The sequence below is a fragment of the Panthera tigris genome, chromosome C1, assembly GCF_018350195.1.
Source record: "Panthera tigris isolate Pti1 chromosome C1, P.tigris_Pti1_mat1.1, whole genome shotgun sequence".
Lineage (NCBI taxonomy): Eukaryota > Metazoa > Chordata > Mammalia > Carnivora > Felidae > Panthera > Panthera tigris.
Genome location: NC_056667.1, coordinates 82,215,312 through 82,239,717, shown reverse-complemented (window position 1 = coordinate 82,239,717; position 24,406 = coordinate 82,215,312). Strand labels below are relative to the sequence as shown.

The following is a 24,406-nucleotide window of genomic DNA, read 5'->3' as shown; positions in this document are numbered from 1 at the left end:
AAGGCATTGAGACCCCTGAAATATATTGTAAAGGCTTGTTCCTTAACTAGCACAGAGTTATACCAAAGCCTACACTTTATACTAGACTTCTGCCCGGCTTTCAAGGTTCCTTTTTATTTATCTGTGAATTAAATTTGGCACACTGATGATTGTAGTGACAGTTTATTACTAAGAGTTTTTTTGTTCCTAAGCTGAGATTTTGCAATGCTTATTATGAAATGTACTGTATAATTAGGGCTTACAGAAATCAATTTTAAGTGAATCCTTTCATTCTCACTGCAAAAGCCTTAGAAACCATATATTTTAAGCTTCGCAATTTTTTTTAACCAAAAAAATACATGCTGCATTTTGTCTGAATGCACTGAATTAGCAAACAAAGACTGACATTTTCTATCATTTGTGGCAGCTAAAGTAAGAGTTAGGCAAAAGATAGGGATTCAGCAGCGAATTAGCTGGTGAAGATAGAAAAGGGAGTGATGGCTTTGTTAGAGAAATTAATAAAGGAAGAACAATTGATATGTAAATATACTTCAATTACAATACACCTCACTCTACTGAAACCCTTCCTCAGTTCATTACTGAGAAATCAGCATTGCACACATTAAGTTCAAAATGATTCCAAACAAGTTGCTCTTCATCAGCATTCCTGAAAGTGCTTTCCTGACCAATTAGCCTCTAAATACAGAATTCTGAACCCCGTGTGTGTGTCCTGGACTCCTTACACACCCTACCAAAGCCTAACAGCCTTTCTTCAGAATGTTTTTGAATGTGTAAAACCCAATTCAACAGTTTGCAAAGGATTCCTATTGTATGAAAATGAATGCTCAATATATTTTTACAAATACAGTATAGTAATGCACGTTACTCTTTAATAAGTCACTAAAACACAATCTAGTGGCAGATGTAGTAACTACTGGAATTTTAACATAATGGTGACCATCAGTGACACCTTGAGATATCTAAAGCAACTTGAAGGTGATTTTCTGTGGCTTCTATTGGTGCAAAGTCCCAGGTTATCGATAGCCCTACTATGGTTTGTTGCATTCCTGAGGAAATGCTAAATCACAGCAGGAGGTTAGTGAAAATAAAGAAAATAAAAATAAAGGTCTAAGTTTTTCTCCATCCTAGTTCACGAATTTCCTGTATTCTATCAAGAATTCTATGGACCTCAGATTAAGAACCTTTGCCCAGTGCTTCTCAGCTCTGGTTGCATATTAGAATCTCTTGTGGAACTTCAGAAAAGGTATTTATGGTTAGGCTCTGTCCTAGTTTAGTCATTTCAGAAATTCTGGGATGGATACAGTGAATATCCATTTGTGTGAGTGTGAATGTGTGTGTGTGTGTGTATGTGTGTGTATACATATGTATATATGTATGTGGTGTGTGTGCATATTTTTTATAAAGTTCAATTAATCCTACTGCATATAAAACCAGTATCATTCATGACCATTGACATATATCATTACATATTTATAAAAGTCCTGTATCAGAGCTCAAGAGCCTTTTATATGTGCCAGGGCCTGTACTTAGGGCTTTATATATCTGTGAAGCAGAGTTTTTCCTCATTTTATAGATGAGGAGACTGACTTTTATAAATATGGCATTGCACAGGGCACTGTGTCACACGGCTAGTAAGTGAAGTCATTGGGGCTGGAAATCTTTCCATTACACCTTGAAGAGGTATTTCACTTGGCACTAAAGAACCTGAGGAATTAAGAGTAATATGTCATTTCAGTTCTCCTTTACCCACCCACTCAGATAGGACAATTATATTGAGCTCTCTTAACCACAGACTCTCAAAAAGGAAAGCAAAATCTTTTTATTAGACAAAGAAAGAAGTCTGTTATCAGCCAACCATTATTTTGTCATTAGTCCCAGCTCAAGACATTTTATAGCTGACTTTAGAGTACAATGTCGGTGACTCAATGTGGACCTTGGTTTGAACTGTTACCTGGTCCCATCTTAAGTTCTGTATTTGAAAATAGGGAGTCAAGGGATTGAGTCAGATCTAGGTGTCCTCTAAACAAGGAGGATACTTACTGCTTATTCAGTGGGTATTCATCACCCCATAACTGCTGCAGTCTTCCTATAGGCACCACAAAGGCTGACTCAGCAGAAGCAGGCTTTCTTTTCTTTGGATTATTTATAACTAAGTCTTACTCATTAGAAATATGAGGATTTTGTTATCCCCTCTCAATCTGTTTAGAAGAATAAAATTTAGTAACAGATAAAACTACAATATATATGTTTCAGGCCAATGATGACCAGTATAGGGTTGTTAACTTTTGCTTTCATTTTTTATTAAACCATTGCTTTCTTAATACAGAGCTTATAAAGCATAAACATCACCTTTGCTCTTTCCCCCTCATGTTCTGAAAAGGATATTCACCAACAGAAATGTAAGCATCCCTGCACTGGAGGGATTCCTTCTTTGTTCCCTCTGGAATTTTTTGAGCTTGTCAATTCTCTGTTTCTGTCAATTTCTACACATTCCCATGTTGATTTATTTTAAATAAATTAGGAAACTGCTGGAGCAAATATTGAAGGGAAGTCTAGTATATCCCCAGGAAACTCCTTCTTTCTTTACACCAGAGCTTAAGTAGTGATTTTCTAACATCGTTCATGAATTCTAGAGAATACAGATACTTCCCAACCTCCCTCTTTTACTAAAATCCAGGACAGTTATCTGCTGACATTACTTTATTGATTTTTTAAAAGATCTATCTAGTGTACAAAAAAATAAAATAAAAATTAATCATAATAATAGTGGAAATTTAAAAAGTTAGGGTGGATTGATGTAAAACAGTCCATGTCTAGTTGTCCTAACAAATCTCTGTTTTCACTTTCTAGAGTTGATAGAGTCTAAGAGCTAATGGTATGAGGTTTAAAGTCAGAATAGATTTGAATCTCAGCATCAACTCTGACTTGCTGTTTATTGATGCTCTCAGAGTCTGCTTCCTCATCTGTGTGATAACAAGAACTATTCCCAGAGGTTGTTCTAAAGATTAAATGAGATATTATATGTATCTTGTTTGGCACATTGAAGTTATTCACCACTATAAATAATATTGCATAGGATACCTTTATGCATTTAGCTTTTATTCCTTTTTAAAGTAATAATTAGTTTTCATGAAATATTCTGAGAGGGGGATTTGGCAAGTCAAAGGTAACAGCCTATTTATAGCTCTTGAAGTATATTGCCAGTTGATTTGCAAAGCATTTGTGAACTAACAGTGCATATACAAGTCACTATTTTAGAAATAATTACCAACTAAAAAATTAAAAACTAGCTCACTAAATATGCTTTTTAGTGATACTTATAATCTTGAATTTATTATATGTAATATAGAATGTAAAGTCTTCTGATCTTTATTCAGTGTTTTATTTGTTATACTTCTGTGCTTTAATATCGCTCATTCTTTTGACTTAGTTTCCAATTAAAACAAGACTTAAATAATGGCAGTTATTAGTATCAGCATAGAAAGAGAAAAATTAAAATGTGTTTAATTCTACAAACAAGAGTAGCCAAAATGAATCAGAATGCATAATGAAGCTCATAGTTCTGTGATTAGTTTCTGGCTTCATGTAGCCAAGTATTTTTTTTTCTTTTTTTTTGAATAGGATATTCCTAGTTCCTTAAAAGAAAACATTAGCTACAGTTTAGATGGAGTAATGGGGACTGGATTTACCATCCCACCTGAAACAGCAACATAAAATAAGGTATAAAATATATGAAACAGCAGTGTTTAAGACCTGGAACAACAGTCGATAAAGATAGTGGTCACTGAGAGATGGAAAACAAAGGAATGAGCTCTGCCAATGCTCTAGAATGTTTCCAGGCCACATTACAGGAAGAAGAACCCAGAAGTCTCTCTGAGTTGAGGAGACAAAGCTGAAAGTCCAGAGAAACCAAGGTGGCTAGAATTCACAAGATAGAACACCAGAAAGCAGAGAGCTGCATGCAGGGAGTACTCCAGCGACCTGCAGAAGGTCCCTCTTGAGTGTTCAACAGAGTACATCAGCTCATGCATGTGAGTAAATTACAAGAGACTGCAGAAAGAACTTTCTGAATGGATTAGAGGAACTAGTACTCAATTCATAAAAGGATCTGGGAATAATTACTCTTTCTGCCAGCCAGACTGGAAAACCCCATGATTCACAATTAGCCATAGGCTTAGCACTGCTTTAGTCATGCCCAACAACCCTTAAAAGCCAGATCTGAAAGGATCAAAATATTTCCAAGTAACCTGAAACTCAGAACAAACCTCAAGAATATAGGTATACAAAAATATCTAGGACCAAATAAGATAAAATTCACAGTGTCTGGCATTCAACTAAAAATTACCTATCATGTGGGACACCTGGGTGGCTCAGTCGGTTAAGCATCCAACTTCAGCTCAGGTCATGATCTCACAGTTTGTGGATTTGAGCCCCTTGTCGGCTCTGTGCTGATAGCTTGGAGCCTGGAACTTGCTTTGGATTCTGTATTTCCCTCTCTCTCTGCCCCTCCCCCCCACCTCTCTCTCTCAAAAATAAGTAAACATTAAAAAATTTTTAAAAATCAAAATCAAAACAAAACAAAAAATGCAATCAGACTTCCAGAATGAAAACTACAATGAATAAGATGAAAAATACACTGGTAACTAATAACACCGTATTAGGCACTGCAGAAGAAATGATTAGTCACCTTGAAGATAATAGCAGTAAAAACTATCCAAATTAAAATTCATGGGGGGTGGTTGGAGAGTGGGGAGTAAATATACCATTTGTGAGCTAGGGACAACTTCATGTGGCCTGATATATACTGGAGTTTTCAAAGTTTGAAGAAACAAAATGGCTCCAATTCCCAGTTTTGCATAAAGCTATAAGCCTTTCCACCTGCAAAACAAACAAACAAGTAAAAAACAAGAAACTTGAACTCCAGGCATAAGAAACATGAAGAAAATTATACCAAGGAGTACATCATAATTAAATTAGTTGAGCCAATGATAAAGAAACAATTTTGAAATCAGAGAAAAAAGCATATTCTTTACAGAACAAATATAAAAGTCACTGTTTTGATTTGTTGTCAGAAACAATGCATGCTAGAAAACAACAACTTTCAAGTGCTGAAAGAAAATAAAAGGTCAACAACTGTTAATGTAGATTGCAAAATTCAACAATATATCTTTCAAAAATACAGGTGAAATAAATACTTTTTCAAACACGAAAAGCCAAAATAAAATCATCATCAGGAGATCAGCACCACAAGAAATGTTTAAAAACTGTTTTAGACAGAATGTAAAATGCTGCTAGGTTGAAATATGGATCTACACAAAGAAAGGAAGAATACCAGGATTTGTAACTACATACGTAAATATATGATTTTGTTTCTTCTTATTTAATTCACTTTAGAAGAGAATTGTTTGTTTAAACAAAAATATAAGACTGTGTGGTTTATAAAATATATAAAGGTAAAAATGACAATAAAGTACAAGAGTTGTGAGGAAGAAAATGAATTATACTAATGTAAGCTTCTAACAAATTATGTAAAGTTTTATATCACTTGAAGGTAGACTGTGATAACTATGTACAATTGAAGCTCTAAACAACTAATAAAATAATGCATCTGAATTATAGCTAAAAAGCAACAGTAGAGTTATAAAATAGAATCATACAGAGTACTTAAGCCAAAAGAAGGCAGAAAAAGAGAAACATACTAAAGAAGAGATGACACAAATAGAAACCATGTAGTAAGATGATAGACTAAAACCTAACCATATCAATAATCATATGAAATGTAAGTGGTTGAAACATTCCCAATTAAAAGGCAGAGATTTTCGGATTGGAAGAAAAAGCGTGACTCTACTGTGTATATACTGCTTACAAGAAAAATAATTTTAAATATAAAGACACAAAAAGGAGAAAATTGAAGCAATGGAAAAAGATGTACCATGCTAACTCTAATCAAATAAAATCTTATAATATTAATAAAAAAAACAAAGTAGATGTCAAAGCAAAGAATATTGCCAGGGACAAAAAGGGAGCATTTTATTATAATGAAATGGTCAGTTCATCCACAGGTGATAGCAATCCTTAAGTTTATGCACCTAGTAACAAAATTTTAAGATAACATGAAGCAAAAACTAATAGAACAGCAAGGAGCAATAGAAAAACTCAGAATCACAGTTTATTTCTATACCTGAGTTTCTAAAAACTCAGAATCACAGTTTATTTCTATAAATCATTAATAAAACAATGAAGGGAGGTCATTCAAGATTTGAAAAATGCTATCAACCTATCTGACTGACATTAATAGGACATGCCATCCAGTGGTAACAGAATACACTATCTTTTCAAATATGTCCATAACATTTATTAAAATAGACCGTATTCTGTGCCACAAAAGAAGTATCAATAATTTTAAAGAATTCAGTTCATTCAAGGTATGTAGAAAAAGAAGAATAAACTAAACTCAAATAAGGGATATAATGAAGATCAGTGGAGGAAGTTGGTAAGTTAGAAAACAGTATTCTCTCTCAAAATAGATAATATCAAGGAAAGTAAAGCTGATTGCTTAAGAAGACAGCCAAAATTAATAAAACAGACAGACTGAAGAAAAAGGAGACAAGAAACACAAATTATCAATATAGGGAATGAAAGAAGTAGCACCACTGCAGATTCTATGGATATTAAAGAAAAATTATAGAATATTATAAGCGATTTTATGCAAATAAACTGGACAGATCTTTTGAAAGATGAAAACTATCAAAGCTTAGTCAAGAAGCAATAATGTTAAAGAAATTGAATTTATAGGTCAAAACATTTCCATGAAGAAAACTACAGACCCAGATGGCTTCCTGAGTAGATTCCACCAACCCTTTAAGAAAGAATGATTCCAGCTCTTTGAGGAAGACATGGTCACAGCTAGAGCGGAGCTTTGCAGGCTCTGCCCCTGCTCCCAACTCACTGCTGTTCTCTCTTGCTGAGGAATAAGTCAGTCAGGAAGCCATGGCCCGAAGACACCCATGGAATCAGAGGTGGCCATTCACCAGATTAGAATTATTCTAACCAGCCGCAACGTGAAATCTTTGGAGAATGTATGTGCTGACTTGATCAGAGGCACAAAGGAAAAGAATCTCAAAGTGAAAGGACCATTTCGGATGCCTGCCAAGACTGAGAATCACTACAAGAAAACTCCTTGTGGTAAAAGTTCTAAGACTTGGGATCGTTTTAAAGATGAGGATCAACGATCTACTCATTGATTTGCACAGTCCTTCTGAGATTGTTAGACAGATTACTTCCATCAGTATTGAGCCAGGAGTTGAGGTGGAAGTCACCATAGCAGATGCTTAAATCGACCTTTTTAATAAATTGATTGTTAGTTAAAAAAAAAGAAAGAATAATGCCAGTTCTACACACACACTTTCAGAAAAGTAAGACAGGGGGAATACTTCCCAACTAAATCTATGGTGCCAACACCTTATTACAATTACACAAGGACAGGACAAGAAAAGAAGAGTATAGACCGTTGTCCTTCATGAACATAGATGCAAAAGTTCTAAACAAATTTTAACAAATAGAATTCAATAATATATAAAGAATATAATGACCTCATCATGACCAATTGAGGTTTATTCCAAGAATTCTAAGTAGGTTTAACATTTGAGAATATTGTAATTCACATAAATTACAAACTAAATAATAACAATGAGAACAACATAAATTATATAATTATCTCCATAAACCAAACAAAAAACATTTGAAGAAATCCAAAAATCTGTTTTTAATTTAAAAGAAATTTCAGCAAACTAAGAATAGAGAGGTAATTCCTTAACCTGGTGAGAACCATTAAACAAAACAAACAAAAACCTACAGCTAACATCCTAGTTAATGGTGAAAGACTGAATATTTTCTTCCCAAGAGAAATAAGATAAGGATATCTGCTCTCTCCACTTCTATTCCACATTTCTGCTAGAGTTTATTTGTTTAAATAAAAGAGTGAAAACAACAAAAAGATATACAGATTTCAAAGGAAAAAGTGAAACTTTATTCACAGAGGATATGATTGTTTATGTAGAAAATATGATTAAATGTGCCAATAAAAACCACTTTATTTACAAAACCAGGAAGCTACCTTATAGGCTGTTGTTTTCATATTTTTCTTAAAATATGCATTAAAATAGTGTTTATCTTCATTACCAACTTTTCTTGTAATCCCTTAAATTATGCACCTCTGGAGATTGCCTAATTCACCTAATCCTGGTCATGGCCTGTCATAATTCTACTTTAAATAATAAATGAGTTTAGGGGCGCCTGGGTCATGATCTCATGGTATGTGAGTTCAAGCCACGTGTCGGGCTCTGCGCTGACAGCTCGGAGCCTGGAGCCTGTGTCTCCCTCTCTCTTTGCCCTTTCCCTGCTCACACTCTGTCTCTCTTTCCTTCAAAAATAAATACTAAAAAATTTTTTTTAATAATAAATGAATTTATTAGCAGAGTTGCAAGATACAAGATCAACTTATAAAAGTCAATTATACTTTTTATATGCTGGCAATAGACAACTGGAAACTGAAGTAAATATATCATATTGTATTAAAATTAAGCAGCAAACACATGAAATTGGGATAAATCTGACAAAGATGTGAAAGACATGCATCCTGAAAACTACAAAATCCTGCTAATAGAAATTAAAGAAGACCTAAATAAATGGGAGGCTCTACAATGATTGGAAGAGTTAGCATTGTTAAGATGTCAAGTGTCCCCATACTGGTGTAAAGATAAAATGCAGTCGTAATCAAAATGTTAGCATTACTTTTTTTGGTAGAATTTGACAAGCTGATTCTGAAATCCCTGTGTAAGTGCAAAGGACTTACAGTAGCCAAAATCATTCAAAAAGAACCAATTTAGAAGTCTAACACTTTCTGATTTCAAGGCTTATTTTAAAATTGCAAGAATCAAGATACTGGCATAAAGATAAATATACCAATAGATTAAAGGAGGATAGCAAGCCCGAAAACAACTCACACGTCAGTTGTGTGAACAACTGACTTTGTCAAAGTTGCAAAAAAGAAATTCAGTGGACAAAATATAACGATATATAACAAATGATGCTAGTAAAATTGGTATCCATATTCAAAAAAGTAAGTGTTCACTCATATCTGACATGATATATAAAAATTAATTCAAAATAGTCATAGGCCTAATTGAAAAACCTAAAACTATAAAACTTCTTAAAGAAAACATAGGTGAAAGTTCTTGTGATCTTAGGTTAGGCAAATATTTCTTAGATATATACCAAAAGCACGGTGCTTCAAAGAAAAAAAAATGATGTGATTTACCCAAATTAGAAAGTTTTGCGCTTCTAAACCTATTGTTAAGAAAGTGAAAATACAAACCAGAATGTAAGAAAATATTTACAAATCACATATCTGTTGAAGTGCTTATATCCAGAATATTTGTTTATATCCACGATATTTAAAGAACTTTCAAAACCCAACAGTAAAAAAGCAAACAACCCTCTGCACTTTGACCAAAAAAATTTGAGCAGATACTTCAAATTTTTTTTAACGTTTTATTTATTTTTGAGACAGAGAGAGAGCATGAATGGGGGAGGGGCAGAGAGAGAGGAAGACACAGAATAGGAAGCAGCCTCCAGGGTCTGAGCCATCAGCCCAGAGCCCGACGCAGGGCTCGAACTCACGGACCGCGAGATCGTGACCTAAGCTGAAGTCGGACGCTTAACTGACTGAGCCACCAAGGCACCCCTCGAGCAGGTACTTCAACAAAAAAGATTATGAATGATAAATAAGCACATGAAAATGTGCTCAACATCATTAGTCATTATAGAAATGCAAATTAAAATCATAATGAGATATACACCTATTAGAATGTCTAAAATTTAAAAGACTGATCATACCGAATGTTAGCAAGGATTTGGAGGTACAGGAACTCCTATACCTGAGGCGTGAATAAACATAATAAACATGTTCATTATCTTGATTGTGATGATGGTTTCAAAGTACATACATATGATGGGGTGCCTACGTGGCTCAGTTGGTTAAGCGTCCAATTTCAGCTCAGGTCATGATCTCACAATTCATGGGTTCGAGCCCCACATCAAGCTCTGTGCTGACAGCTCAGAGCCTGGAGCCTACTTCAGATTCTGTGTCTCCCTTTTTCTCTGCCCCTTCCCTGCTTACATGCTCTCTCTCTCTCTCTCTTTCTCTTTCTCTCAAAAATAAATAAAAACGTCAAAAAAATTTTTAAAAAACCAGTATGCATACACATGTTAAATCTCATAAAATCATATGCTTTAAATGTGTACAATATTTTGTTATACTTTATATAACATATAATAAATTATACATATATAACACATAATTTATGTATATATAGCATATAATTATATAGAATATAGCACAAATAATATATATAACCTATATAGAATATATATATCATATATAAAATTATACTTCAATAAATCTGTTTAAAAAATAGGTTCAGTTTAAAATTATATGGCACTTTTCATGGAATGTGTCCTGGAAATTAATTCAAGGTTTAGCTGAATGGCTAAACCCTTGTCACTGAGAGCTTCAATCTCTACCCCATTGCCAGAGCCATCAGTCAATTATTACCCTTTACAAAAGTGTCTCGCATTTTGGTCGCATTCACTTTGATATTGAATCACAGGAATTAACAGGTTAAAAGTGACCTTATATCATATTAAGAAAAAAAAGAAATATTGGATTGATTTTTAAGCTGTTGTTTTGTGGGATAATAAAATTTATCAAAGCTTTTTAAATAGTCACAATATACAGGCATTAATTGCCTACAACATACTTTTTTCTCAAACTCGCCTTTACTTTGTAAGTTGTCAGGCTGCCTTTTGGATAACAATACTGTCTTCTCCATTTGGAAGTATGGCAGGGAACACACTGAACCATGTTGAAAGAGACCCTGGGAATGGTGATGGTGCACTGAATTAGGCTCTTATTAGTATGACTTGTTCATTAGAGAGGCAATGGGAACAATTTATAAATTGTATATGTTTGCTATATAACCATAAAATTAAACCAAGTCCATACTCAGATAGGTGAAGAGTTCTGTTCAGTGGGTTCACTTACTTTCTTAATATCAATTTAGTAATCTTTCATCAGTCAATATAATGTTTTTGTGGAGAACTCAACTCTGATGCATTCTTCTTTTAAAATACTTGGGAAACCAGGAAAGAGAAAGGATAGGGTAAAACCTTCTACTTCCCCTCCACCCATCCCTGTAAGTCTCTGAAATATGTCTGTTTTTAACTTAAAGGGTCCATTTAAAAACAGAAAAAAGCACAACTGTTTTATGAGAGCTTAAAAATAGAAGGTAATATAAAGGTTTTTATTTAATATAAGATACTACAATTGTTTTTTCATTTGCTTTGTTACAAACTACTTATCCTAGTTGACTTTTGGGCAGATGGGAGCTTACTCATAGACAACATTTCCCCCCCAGCTTCTTTTTTTTTACCACTAGGCATCTTATTCTTTTACATTGTACCCTACAAGGCATATTCTAGAGGTTTATTATTCACAAGGAACTATTTTCATATTTTCCCCTTAGGTCTTGTAGACATTTACTTGAAAGCATTCTTTATTCTTTAAGATAGTTCAAACACACACACACACACTAATTTAGTTTTGTTTTTAAAGGTTTGTATACTGTACTTTAATGACTGTTTTTATTTTTGTAACCATTATTTATGTTTGGATAATTGATTCCATTTAAGCAGAATTTAAGGTTGTATCTGAGACCCACAAATAAGATCTAATTAATTGTAAACCATATAAAAGGAGAATAGTCACAGAGGCCTTGGACAACTAACTTAATCACCAGGGAAACCATTTTTAAAATATCACAAATGAGGTAAACTTTGATAGAATAAATATGTACAATGAACCCTCCAAATTACTGAAAATTGTATTCTGTGGGATTTGTCTTCATTTTACGAACTAAAGTTATGAAAATATACATTAGAATGAGCACCATTTTAGTACGGATATATATATATATATATAGGCAACTTGTGGTTATCCATTTCAATAGCAGATGATGAAGAACCAATCAATGGATTTCGTCAATAAGGATACAATGATATTTTTACCAGTATCTTCTAGTTTTGTATCAAGAGTACATTTCATAATCATGTTAGAGTTAAAAGGGAAGGTTAAAAAAAAAGAAAAGAAGAAAAAGAAAAAGAAAAACATCTTTTGGTAATGAGCCTTTTCCCTAGGCAAGCCCCAAATCTTAAGGGAAGTACAAGAAGCAAGAATTGAAAAAGGGATTTTAGGAATTCAAAACATAATAACTTTTGTATAGCTATTTATAGGACACGAACTTCTATTTCTCTGAGTTGATCTCAGAATGACTTTGAAAGGAAGGTATGAATATCATCCTCATTTTATACTAGATTCTGATAGCCAGATGAAGAGAAGTAATTTCTCGAGGAATTTTGTTTCAGACTATAAGTGGTAGAATTTTAAATTGATAACAGAACATCTGACATACATTTACAATAGGAAAATTATTTTTTTTTTAAAAAGTCAAGCTTCAGAGTACTTAAAAATGTTCATGTGTGATTCACTTTTTCTTTTCACCTGGGTTTTCATCCCCTTCTAGTGGAGGTGCTAATGAGCAGAGAAATAGGAAAGGTAATCAGCCAGAGGGAAGAGAAGAATCAAAGACCTAGATAATTCACAAACTGGAAAATGAGCTCCTAACTAATCAAGACTGGATTGTAAATAGGATAGAAAGAATTTATGCATCCCTGGTATCGGCCTGAATAGCATTTGTACCCAATCCAAGAAAAGTATTTGTGAATTTCACAGTTGGCTATTTTTTCTTCCTTTGAGATTTTTTTACTGAACTAATTATCCATTGTGTACATGAAGCAAAGAAATAACTTACCATTAAAGTCATTTTTGAGGTGGATATTTCACTTTGCATGTTGTTAAAATGCCTGGAGCATTAATAAGGAATGAGTTAACTTTATTAATACAGCTTCTTTGGGGAGTTTCTGATCTATATACTGATCACCCAAAAGGAAATTTTGTGTCATATTTTATTCATGCAAAATTTAGGGAAATAACTAGATTGACTAATCTTTCCATAATAAATAATTTAATTTAACTTTGTGCTGCCTTTTGCATTTTAATTTTTTCATAATGTGTCCTTTAAACTCCCAATATTAAAATTATCAGTGACTGTTTCTGTTTGATTTAGTTTAAATTGTAAATTTAGTTATGGCTGTTGGGTTACAAGGTATGGAGGATGGTGCCTTAATATAGGAAGTGAGCACATTTACAAATAGGAAAAGCTATGTGTGTGATCAGTTTTTTAATGAATTGTTGGAAACAGGGTGGAAATCAACACAAACAATGACATATAACACTACATAACAATAATTCTTATCATTACCTAGACTGTAATTGTGCATGAAATACTTCACATTTCATATACTTTCATACCTACTATTTAACTGCAGGGTTTTATGTCATATTTTGACTCAGATGTGTTGCCTTTGTCTCTGCTTAACACCTTCCAAAACCTTCCCAACTCAGACTCAGCCAGGATCGTTGCAATATGGTTGATGGTTACTTTGAAATTCAGGCAGGACTTCTGTTTCTCCTTCAGATGTAGAAAACCAGAGAAATCACCACTCCTACCCTAACAACCAGGACAAGTCCAATAAACTGCAAAATTGGGCTTTTAAAAACCTACCAGATATCTGAGGATACAAATTAACCTAAATGAACTAAATTCCAGAACGTAAAAGATAAGCTCCTTTTAGGAGAGAAGAAACACGTGACTGCTTTGCTCCCTGCAGGAATGGTGAGAGGGAAGGGAAGTGATCATAGACAAAGTAGGAAAGTTTTAAAGAATATTTAATAGATGTGTTTGGAGTGGTCTGATAGGTGAGAATACAAGGAACCCAGACACAGACCTTGTCAGCCTTTAGCAACCAACTCTTTCCCATGTTATTTCATTGAGGAGCCTACCAGATAGGGGCTGAGGCAGCCTGAGAGAGATCCTCTCCAAGGGAAGCACAACTGTCTCCCATTATAGGGCAGCACCATGCTGAATGCTTGGGCTGCAAAGCATTCTAGGCCTTTGCCAGTTGTACTGCAGTGGCTCTTTTGAAGGTTTGAGGAAGGGAAGCTCATCAGAAAGATATTCTGAAGCACAGAAAGCTAGCACAGAGGACAAAAGAGCAAAGAAATTCCCTAGCAGCACAAAAAGCTAGCAGCCGGTCTATAAGCAGCAAAAGATATCCCATGGTTTGGGAAGTTGGTGGCTGGCCTAATCATAATACAGAGACTCTGCAGTCTTTCTGGGGCCCAATTCCCAAGTCCTCCTTAAGAGAAAAGCTCTATCTATCTATCTATCTATCTATCTATCTATCTATATCTATCTATTATTATTATTATTTTTTTAATGTTTATTTAGAGAGAGAGAGACAGAGACAGAGTGTGAGCAGAGGAGGGGCAGAGAGAGAGGGAGACACAGAAGCCTATAGAGGCTCCAGGCTTCAAGCTGTCAGCACGGAGCCCGATGCAGGGTTCAAACTCACAAACCCTGAGATCATGACCTGGGGTGAAGTCAGATGCTTAACCGACTGAGCCACCCAAGTGTCCCAGAAAAGTTCTGATTCAGCCATCAAAACATTTGAAGCCAATGGGAAGCTGAATCTAACCACAACAAAGCCCAGACTCAACAACACACTTCATTAACTCAGTCTCCTTCCTACATTGTCAACCTCATAATAGAAAAGGTGTATCATTGTCTGGGGGTAATTATTATTTATATAAGTCTCTACTATTCCTTTATACAAACTATCTGGAATACAATAAAAAATTATGACATGAGAAGAAAAAATGTGACCCAGTGTCAAGAGAGTTTTCGTTCAAGTTGTCAGTAGAAGCAGATCCAGAGATAAAATTGGGATTAGATACTTTAAAATTACCGTAATGAATGTGAAATAAAAATCCAGTGGAAAAACATTCATGAAAAGATGTAGAATTTTATCAGAGAGTTGTAAAGTATTTAAAAATATCCCAATGGAAATAAATGAAGAATACTGTGTTAGAAATAAAGAATTAATGGGATAGGCTTGCAGGAGACTGAATATAGCAGAGGGAAGAATCAGTGAAGTTGAAAGACAGAGTAATAGAAGTTACCCAAACTGAAACAAAACAAAACAAACATATCACAGTAGTTGAGATGTGTGTGATAATTTCAAATGCTCTGGCATTGATGTAATTCAATCTTATAAAGAAATAAAAGAGAAACTTGAGCATAACCCAAATGGTGCCATCTTACAGTGGCCTTCCTTGAACATCTTGTGGAAAGTAGTCCCCATCCCAAACCCCAATAATACTCACTACTATTGAAAGTATCTCTTTATTTTTATTGTATTCTACCTATATATTTTTACAATATGTACTAACTATTGGACACTATTTTCAGAACATAGTACTGAACTAGAAAGACAGGATCTCCTGTCTCATGAAATGTATTCCTTCTCTGGAGTATAAGTTTCATAAAGGTAGATATCTGTTTAATTTTTTCTCATTTATTCCTGAATCTCAACCTCCTAGAATTATAGCTAGTGCATGGTAGGGACTCAATTAGTATTTATTAGGAAAAATGAATAAGTGAATTTTTCTAGGAGTCAGTTCTAAGCCCCGTTTTATATTGTCTCTCCCAAGACTATCTGGCACAAACTTGTAAGCTTTTTCAGTTATGTATCATTTCTCTTTCTTTTTTCTCAGAGCCCCAGGCTCCACTTTTTCTACCTTCTGAAAAGGACTGAATGCCAAAGAATCTTTGAGTTATTAATTATCAAGCATCAAGTGGCTCAAGGGGTTTGCCTACTAAGGAAAAAAAATGAAGCTTAGAGATACTGGTCCCAAAGTTACGTAAATTAGCATTGAGTTTGTCCACATTTATTAAGCATACCATGCCTCTTTTTCTAAATACATGTTTTTGGTAATTGCTAACCTCTCTTTTTCCCTCTCCCCCCCATCAAATAAAACACACTAAAGAGAACAGTATTAATGCCCAGGTGCACATCCTTTAGAATTATATGTTGCAAATATCTATTAGCCAGGGTATAATAATTAATGATGACTAAATTCATTAGTAATATCCATCATGTGCCACTTGCTATGCTGAGTAATAGACACACTTGATCACTAATGCTCTTCACAATTTTAAACAGGAGGTATTATTTTCCTCACTTTACAAATGTAGAAACTAATCCTAAAAACAAAAAAGTACCTCACCCAAAATAAAAATGGTAGAATGGGACAAAGCTAGGAATCAAACTCCAAAGTTTTCAGTCTCTCCAATAGACAACGCAGTCACCTGTGACAGTATCTACCTAATCATACCTTCTGACCAAAAAAGAAAAAAAAGAAAGATGAATAAAAAGAAAAAAAGGAATAAATTACAGACTATGGTAGATATTTTTTTCTATTTAGGATTAATGCAGATGAATTTATGCTAACTTTATTTCTTACTTAAAGATATTTTACCAATATATTACTGATTTACTAAACATTTAAGAAGCATACAAGTTGATCAGGTAAAATATAATATGAAATTATATGTAATTAAAAATTATAAAGTATACTCATCTTTCTAATAATACTCCTAGTACAGTTTTATTGTCTTCATAAACTCAAATTTGCTAAGATGTATATCAGGTTATACTGATTAATAGTTTTTTTTCAATATATGAAATTTATTGTTAAATTGGTTTCCATACAACACCCAGTGCTCATCCCAACAGGTGACCTCCTCAATGCCCATCACCCACCCTCCCCGCCCTCCCTCCCCCATCAACCCTCAGTTTGTTCTCAGTTTTTATGCTTTGGCTCTCTCCCACTCTAACCTTTTTTTTTCCCTTCCCCTCCCCCATGGGTTTGTGTTAAGTTTCTCAGGATCCACATAAGAGTGAAAACATATGGTATCTGTCTTTCTCTGTATGGCTTATTTCACTTAGCATCACACTCTCCAGTTCCATCCACATTGCTACAAAGGGCCATATTTCGTTCTTTCTCGTTGCCACGTAGTGCTCCATTGTGTGTATAAACCACAATTTCTTTATCCATTCATCAGTTGATGGGCATTTAGGCTCTTTCCATAATCTGGCTATTGTTGAGAGTGCTGCTATAAACATTGGGGTACAAGTGCCCCTATGCATCAGTACTCCTGTATCCCTTGGATAAATTCCTAGCAGTGCTATTGCTGGGTCATAGGGTAGGTCTATTTTTAATTTTTTGAGGAATCTCCACACTGTTTTCCAGAGTGGCTGCACCAGTTTGCATTCCCACCAACAGTGCAAGAGGGTTCCCATTTCTCCACATCCTCTCCAGCATCTGTAGTCTCCTGACTTGTTCATTTTGGCCACTCATTTTGGTGTGAGGTGATATCTGAGTGTGGTTTTGATTTGTATTTCCCTGATGAGGAGTGACATTGAGCATCTTTTCATGTGCCTGATGGCCATCTGGATGTCTTCTTTAGAGAAGTGTCTATTCATGTTTTCTGCCCATTTCTTCACTGGATTGTTTCTCAGGTGTGGAGTTTGGTGCGCTCTTTATAGATTTTGGATACTAGCCCTTTGTCTGATATGTCATTTGCAAATACCTTTTCCTATTCCATTGGTTTTGGTTGTTTCCTTTGCTGTGCAGAAGCTTTTTTACTTTGCTTTTAATTCCCTTGCCTTTGGGGATGTGTCAAGTAAGAAATTGCTACAACTGAGGTCAGAGAGGTCTTTTCCTGCTTTCTCCTCTAGGGTTTTGATGGTTTCCTGTCTCACATTCAGGTCCTTTATCCATTTTGAGTTTATTTTTGTGAATGGTGTGAGAAAGTGGTCTAGTTTCAATCTTCTGCATGTTGCTGTCCAGTTCTCCCAGCACCATTGTTAAAGAGACTGTCTTTTTTCCATTGGATGTTCTTTCCTGCTTTGTCAAAGATTAGTTGGCCATACGTTTGTGGGTCTAGTTCTGGGGTTTCTATTCTATTCCATTGGTCTATGTGTCTGTTTTTGTGCCAATACCATGCTGTCTTGATGATGACAGCTTTGTAGTAGAGGCTAAAGTCTGGGATTGTGATGCCTCCTGCTTTGGTCTTCTTCTTCAAAATTACTTTGGCTATTCGGGGCCTTTTGTGGTTCCATATTAATTTTAGGATTGCTTGTTCTAGCTTTGAGAATAATGCTGGTGCAATTTTGATTGGGATTGCATTGAATGTGTAGATAGCTTTGGGTAGTATTGACATTTTGACAATATTTATTCTTCCAATCCATGAGCAGGGAATGTTTTTCCATTTCTTTATATCTTCTTCAATTTCCTTCATAAGCTTTCTATAGTTTTCAGCATACAGATCTTTTACATCTTTGGTTATTTATCCCTAGGTATTTTATGCTTCTTGGTGCAATTGTGAATGGGATCGGTGTCTTTATTTGTCTTTCTGTTGCTTCATTACTAGTGTATAAGAATGCAACTGATTTCTGTACATTGATTTTGTATCCTGGAACTTTGCTAAATTCATGTATCAGTTCTAACAGACTTTTGATGGAACCTATTGGATTTTCCATGTATAATATCATGTCATCTGCAAAAATTGAAAGCTTAACTTCATCTTTGCCAATTTTGATGCCTTTGATTTCCTTTTGTTGTCTGATTGCTGATGCTAGAACTTCCAACACTATGTTAAACAACAGCGGTGAGAGTGGACATCCCTGTCATGTTCCTGATCTCAGGGAAAAAGCTCTCAGTTTTTCCCCATTGAGCATGATGTTAGCTGTGGGCTTTTCATAAATGGCTTTTATGATGTTTAAGTATGTTCCTTCTATCCCGACTTTCTCGAGGGTTTTTATTAAGATTGCTGAATTTTGTCAAATGCCTTTTCTGCTTCGATTGATAGGATCATAAGTTTCTTATCTTTTCTTTTATTAATGTGATGTATCACGTTGATTGATTTGCGAATGTTGAACCAGCCCTGCAACCCAGGAATGAATCCAACTTGATCATGGTGAATAATTCTTTTTATAAGCTGTTGAATTCGATTTGCTAGTATCTTATTGAGAATTTTTGCATCCATATTCATCAGGGATATTGGCCTGTAGTTCTCTTTTTTTACTGGGTCTCTGTCTGGTTTAGGAACCAAAGTAATACTGGCTTCATAGAATGAGTCTGGAAGTTTTCCTTCCCTTTCTATTTTTTGGAATAGCTTGAGAAGGATAGGTATTATCTCTGCTTTAAACGTCTGGTAGAACTCCCCTGGGAAGCCATCTGGTCCTGGACTCTTATTTGTTGGGAGATTTTTGATAACCGATTCAATTTCTTCTCTGGTTATGGGTCTGTTCAAGCTTTCTATTTCCTCCTGATTGAGTTCTGGAAGTGTGTGGGTGTTTAGGAATTTGTCCATTTCTTCCAGGTTGTCCAATTTGTTGGCATATAATTTTTCATAGTATTCCCTGATAATTGCTTGTATCTCTGAGGGATTGGTTGTAAAAATCTCATTTTCATTCATGATTTTATCTATTTGGGTCATCTCCCTTTTCTTTTTGAGAAGCCTGGCTAGAGGTTTATCCATTTTGTTTATTTTTTCAAAAAACCAACTCTTGGTTTCATTGATCTGCTCTAAAGTTTTTTTAGATTCTATATTGTTTATTTCTGCTCTGATCTTTATTATTTCTCTTCTTCTGCTGGGTTTAGGCTGTCTTTGCTGTTCTGCTTCTATTTCCTTTAGGTGTGCTGTTAGATTTTGTATTTGGGATTTTTCTTGTTTCTTGAGCTAGGCCTGGATTGCAATGTATTTTCCTCTCAGGACTGCCTTCACCGCATCCCAAAGCATGTGGATTGTTGTATTTTCATTTTTGTTTGTTTCCATATATTTTTTAATTTCTTCTCTAATTGCGTGGTTGACCCACTCATTTTTTAGTAGGGCATTCTTTAACCTCCATGCTTTTGGAGGTTTTCCAGACTTTTTCCTGTGGTTGATTTCAAGCTTCATAGCATTGCGGTCTGAAAGTATGCATGGTACGATTTCAATTCTTGTATACTTATGAAGGGCTGTTTTGTGACCCAGTATGTGATCTATCTTGGAGAATGTTCCATGTGCACTCGAGAAGAAAGTATATTCTGTTGCTTTGGGATGCAGAGTTCTAAATATATCTGTCAAGTCCGTCTGATCCAATGTATCATTCAGGGCCCTTGTTTCTTTATTGACTGTGTGTCTAGATGATCTATCCATTTCTGTAAGTGGAGTGTTAAAGTCCCTGCAATTACCACATTCTTATCAATAAGGTTGCTTATGTTTGTGAGTAATTGTTTTATATATTTGGGGGCTTGTATTCAGTGCATAGACATTTATAATTTATTATATTTATTACATTATATATGATATTATATAATTATATATAATTATTATAATATATATAATACAATATATACATTATATAATATATATTATATGTAATATATATTATAATATATATTATATAATTATATATACAATATTATATAATTATAATTTATAATTGTTAGCTCTTCCTGATGGATAGACCCTGTAATTATTATATAATGCCCTTCTTCATCTCTTGTTACAGCCTTTAATTTAAAGTGTAGTTTGTCTGATATAAGTATGGCTACTCCAGCTCTCTCTAAGTGCATCACTTAGTTCTCTAATTTTCCCCTCATACTCCTGGATTTTTTTATCTCTCTTTTTCTCAGCTTCCTCTTCTCCCATAATTTTATCTTCTAGTTCACCTATTCTCTCCTCTGCCTCTTCAATTCGAGCCGTGGTTGTTTCCATTTTATTTTGCAGCTCGTTTATAGCATTTTTTAGTTCCTCCTGACTGTTCCTTAGTCCCTTGATCTCTGTAGCAATAGATTCTCTGCTCTCCTCTATACTATTTTCAAGCCCAGCGATTAATTTTATGACTATTATTCTAAATTCACTTTCTGTTATATTGTTTAAATCCTTTTTGATCAGTTCGTTAGCTATTGTTATTTCCTGGAGATTCTTTTGAGGGGAAATCTTCTGTTTTATCATTTTTGGATAGTCCCTGGAGTGGTGCGGAACTGCAGGGCATTTCCCCTGTGCTGTCTTGAATAACTTGCGTTGGTGGGCGGGGCCGCAGTCAGACCTGATGTCTGCCCCCAGCCCACCACTGGGGCCACAGTCAGACTGGTGTGTGCCTTCTCTTTCCCTCTCCTAGGGGCCAGATTCACTGTGGGGTGGTGTGGCCCGTCTGGGCTACTTGCACCCTGCCAGGCTTGTGGTGCTGGGAATCTGGCGTATTAGCTGGGGTGAATCGGCAAGGTGTACAGGGGTGGGAGGGGCAGGCTCAGCTCACTTTTCCTTGGGAGATTTGCTTGGGAGGGGCCCTGCAGCACCGGATCCGCCGGAGGGATGGATCCGCAGAAGGACAGAGTTGGGTGTTTCAATGGTGCAAGCAAGTTCCCTGGCAGGAACTGGTTCCCTTTGGGATTTTGGCTGGGGGATGGGCGAGGTAGATGGCTCTGGCGAGCGCCTTTGTTCCCCACCAAGCTGCGCTCTGTCGTCCGGGGCTCAACAATTCTCCCTCCCCTTGTCCTCCAGCCTTCCCGCTCTCCGAGCAGAGCCGTTAACTTATGACCTCCCAGATGCTAAGTGCCGCTTGCTGTCCAAACACGCTCCATCTGGCCCCTCCTCTTTTGCCAGCCAGACTCGGGGGCTCTGCTTGGCCGGCGGGCCGCCCCTCCACCCCAGCTCCCTCCCGCCAGTCCATGGAGCGCACACCACCTCGCCGCCCTTCCTACCCTCTTCCATGGGCCTCCTGTCTGTGCTTGGCTCCGAAGACTCTGTTCTGCTAGTCTTCTGGCGGTTTTCTGGGTTATTTAGGCCTGGGTAGGTGGAATCTAAGTGATCAGCAGGATGCGGTAAGGCCAGCATCCTCCTATGCCACCATCTTCCACTGATTAATAGTTTGAACTAAACATTTAGCATTTCTTTGTACAGTTCTAAAAGCTGCATAATAATTTGTCTGAATTCTACCAAAAGCCTAAGTTATATCTCATGTCCACTTCTAAAAATGCTTACTATTTTACTACTTATAATGCTAAATTTTCCTGAGCTGACATTTTGTTATTATTTGCATCCTTACAAAATTTTCTAAATCCTTTAAAAACTGCAATACCTATTTACCCAATATTCTATTAACAAAGCAAGCCATTTTCTGAATTCAAATTAATAGTGCAGTTTAGTCATCACCCTATGCACATTTTGAAAAGAAGCCTTTCTTACTGGTTCTCACATGAACAAACTTGTGTAGGTATTTTTACGTACACACACTGGAAAAAATGTAAGGTCTTGATAGATTTGAACATGTTTATTTTCAAATTATAGGAATCATCTATTTGTGTAAGAGATGTTATCAAGTTATTTATTTTTTTTGAAGATGTCAGGTAGATTTTGTTGTTTTGCGTTAGTTGTTTCTTGGCTGGTCAATTGGACTTTTCAGTCTTAGCTGCGAATTAGCACATACTCCCCTTGTTACTTATAAGTAATGAGCTCTAACTCTGAAACTTCCCTGTGTGAACAAAATCTGCTGCCTTCCTACCTCCGCTGCTTCCATCTTATTAATTTTGTTCTATGGCGTCTGGTACATTTTAATCACATACATAAATATTTGTTGACTATTAACCTTTTGGGCTCTTTTGTTTACTTGTTTTTCATGTTTAGAATTTGAAGAACTGCCTTTCTTTCCAAAGTAATTTCAAGCAACTGGTTCATAAATTAGGGAGCCTGGTTTGGCAGGGAGGATGGGAAGGATGGATATGGGGGAAAATCATGGAGGTAAGGGAATCAATGAATTAATGCTAGGCCACGGTCTGGGAGAACAACAGTCTTTCACAGCTCTGTTGCCAACTATATGAACATGTGAAAGTCACAGTCCCATCCATAAACAAAGAGGTTGGGCAATTTTATCACTGTCCTGAAGATTCTACATTTCTGACAATTATTCAATTAAATGGATCTCTTCCTGAGGCTGAGAAATCACTTTTGTAACATGTAACTTACATTGCAGTAGTATTTTTGCACTAGGTATTGAATAGTAGAAGAAAAAGCTTTTACATTTTAACTGAACCATAAATACTTAGTCATTTTTTTAGGCATCTTTGAATTGCACATAAGAGAAGCCAGTGGGATCTCTTGCTCAGAAAATATATGAGATCATTCCAGAGGTGAATACATACTATTTTCTATTCCCTACTCCATTTTAGTCATATGTAATGAAATGGTTTGATGGGAGCAACATAGAAAATTACTGAGAATTTTTATATTCTGAGGTTCTTTGACTATTGGCTGAATGGGCAAAGGGGCAGGATTAATATCTATTTCTGGAAAAAAATTTTGAGACAGAGGTACATTTTCAGAGAGAGATTTTTTTCTTCTTGCTTCATTGGGCAAGAAAGCTTTATCTTGTCTGTGAGGTTAACTATGGGAACAGACCACTGCTGGGAGCTGGGGAACACACGGCAGAAAGAGGAAGGGAGAGAATGCTCTGTTAGTTTCCTGGCTAGACAGGTCACATTGCACTTCGGGCATGAAGATGAGGGTAAGAGTTTTAAATCAGCTGTGAAATTATTTTGGTACCTAGTGTAGAGTGAAGGATTGAGGTTATGTTTTCTTAGTAATTTCCTAGAATAGACAAACAGGAGTTTTGTATTATCACTTGTCTGTGATGAAGGTATAGATCTTTGGGCACACAGAAATGTCAGTCATTTGGCCAAGCAGAAATAGGAGTTGGTTTATGTTGGGTCTTGAGACAATAATGAGGAGAAAAAATGTCATTTTTGTCTAATTTTCAACACTTCCGATATCAGAGAGCATATCTTTCAGATAGATATACCAACAAATAGATAATTAATTTCAAAAACAAACAAGCAAATACAGAGCATATCCTTGACTCTATGCCTCTCCTTTTGTGACATAGTATCCAAAGTCAGTGGTTGTTAATAAGAATTTTCCCAGAGAACCTATTTGAAGGTTAAATATGAAATAATTCAGGACCAAAAGAACTAAATTTACATATTATATACTGCATAAATGACGAAGTCCTTCTACTAACTCTGAATGTGAAATGTCCCATGTCATAGGAATCTGCAAGAATATTATATTTAAAAAATTCTAAATAATCTAAATGGCCTAAACATGGACAGGTACTGATTTATTTCTTTCCTTATGTTGTCACAAGAGGCCTGAACATTGCAGAATTCCCTCTACTCAGTTATCACCAAAAAAGACTTAACTTTGATCTTTCCTAGAACTTCCTTCTATTTATTTTTCCCTCTGAAACCCATGTCTTTTTGACATCTCCTGATAACCTT

General features: G+C 35.5%; 1 protein-coding gene and 1 pseudogene across 1 annotated transcript in view; both read left to right on the top strand.

Moving 5' to 3' along the window:
- Positions 1–24,406, top strand: part of DPYD (dihydropyrimidine dehydrogenase) — an 851,480-nt gene that overhangs the window by 517,837 nt on the left and 309,237 nt on the right. The window lies entirely within an intron of this gene.
- LOC107178997 lies at positions 930–7,608 on the top strand (annotated as a pseudogene).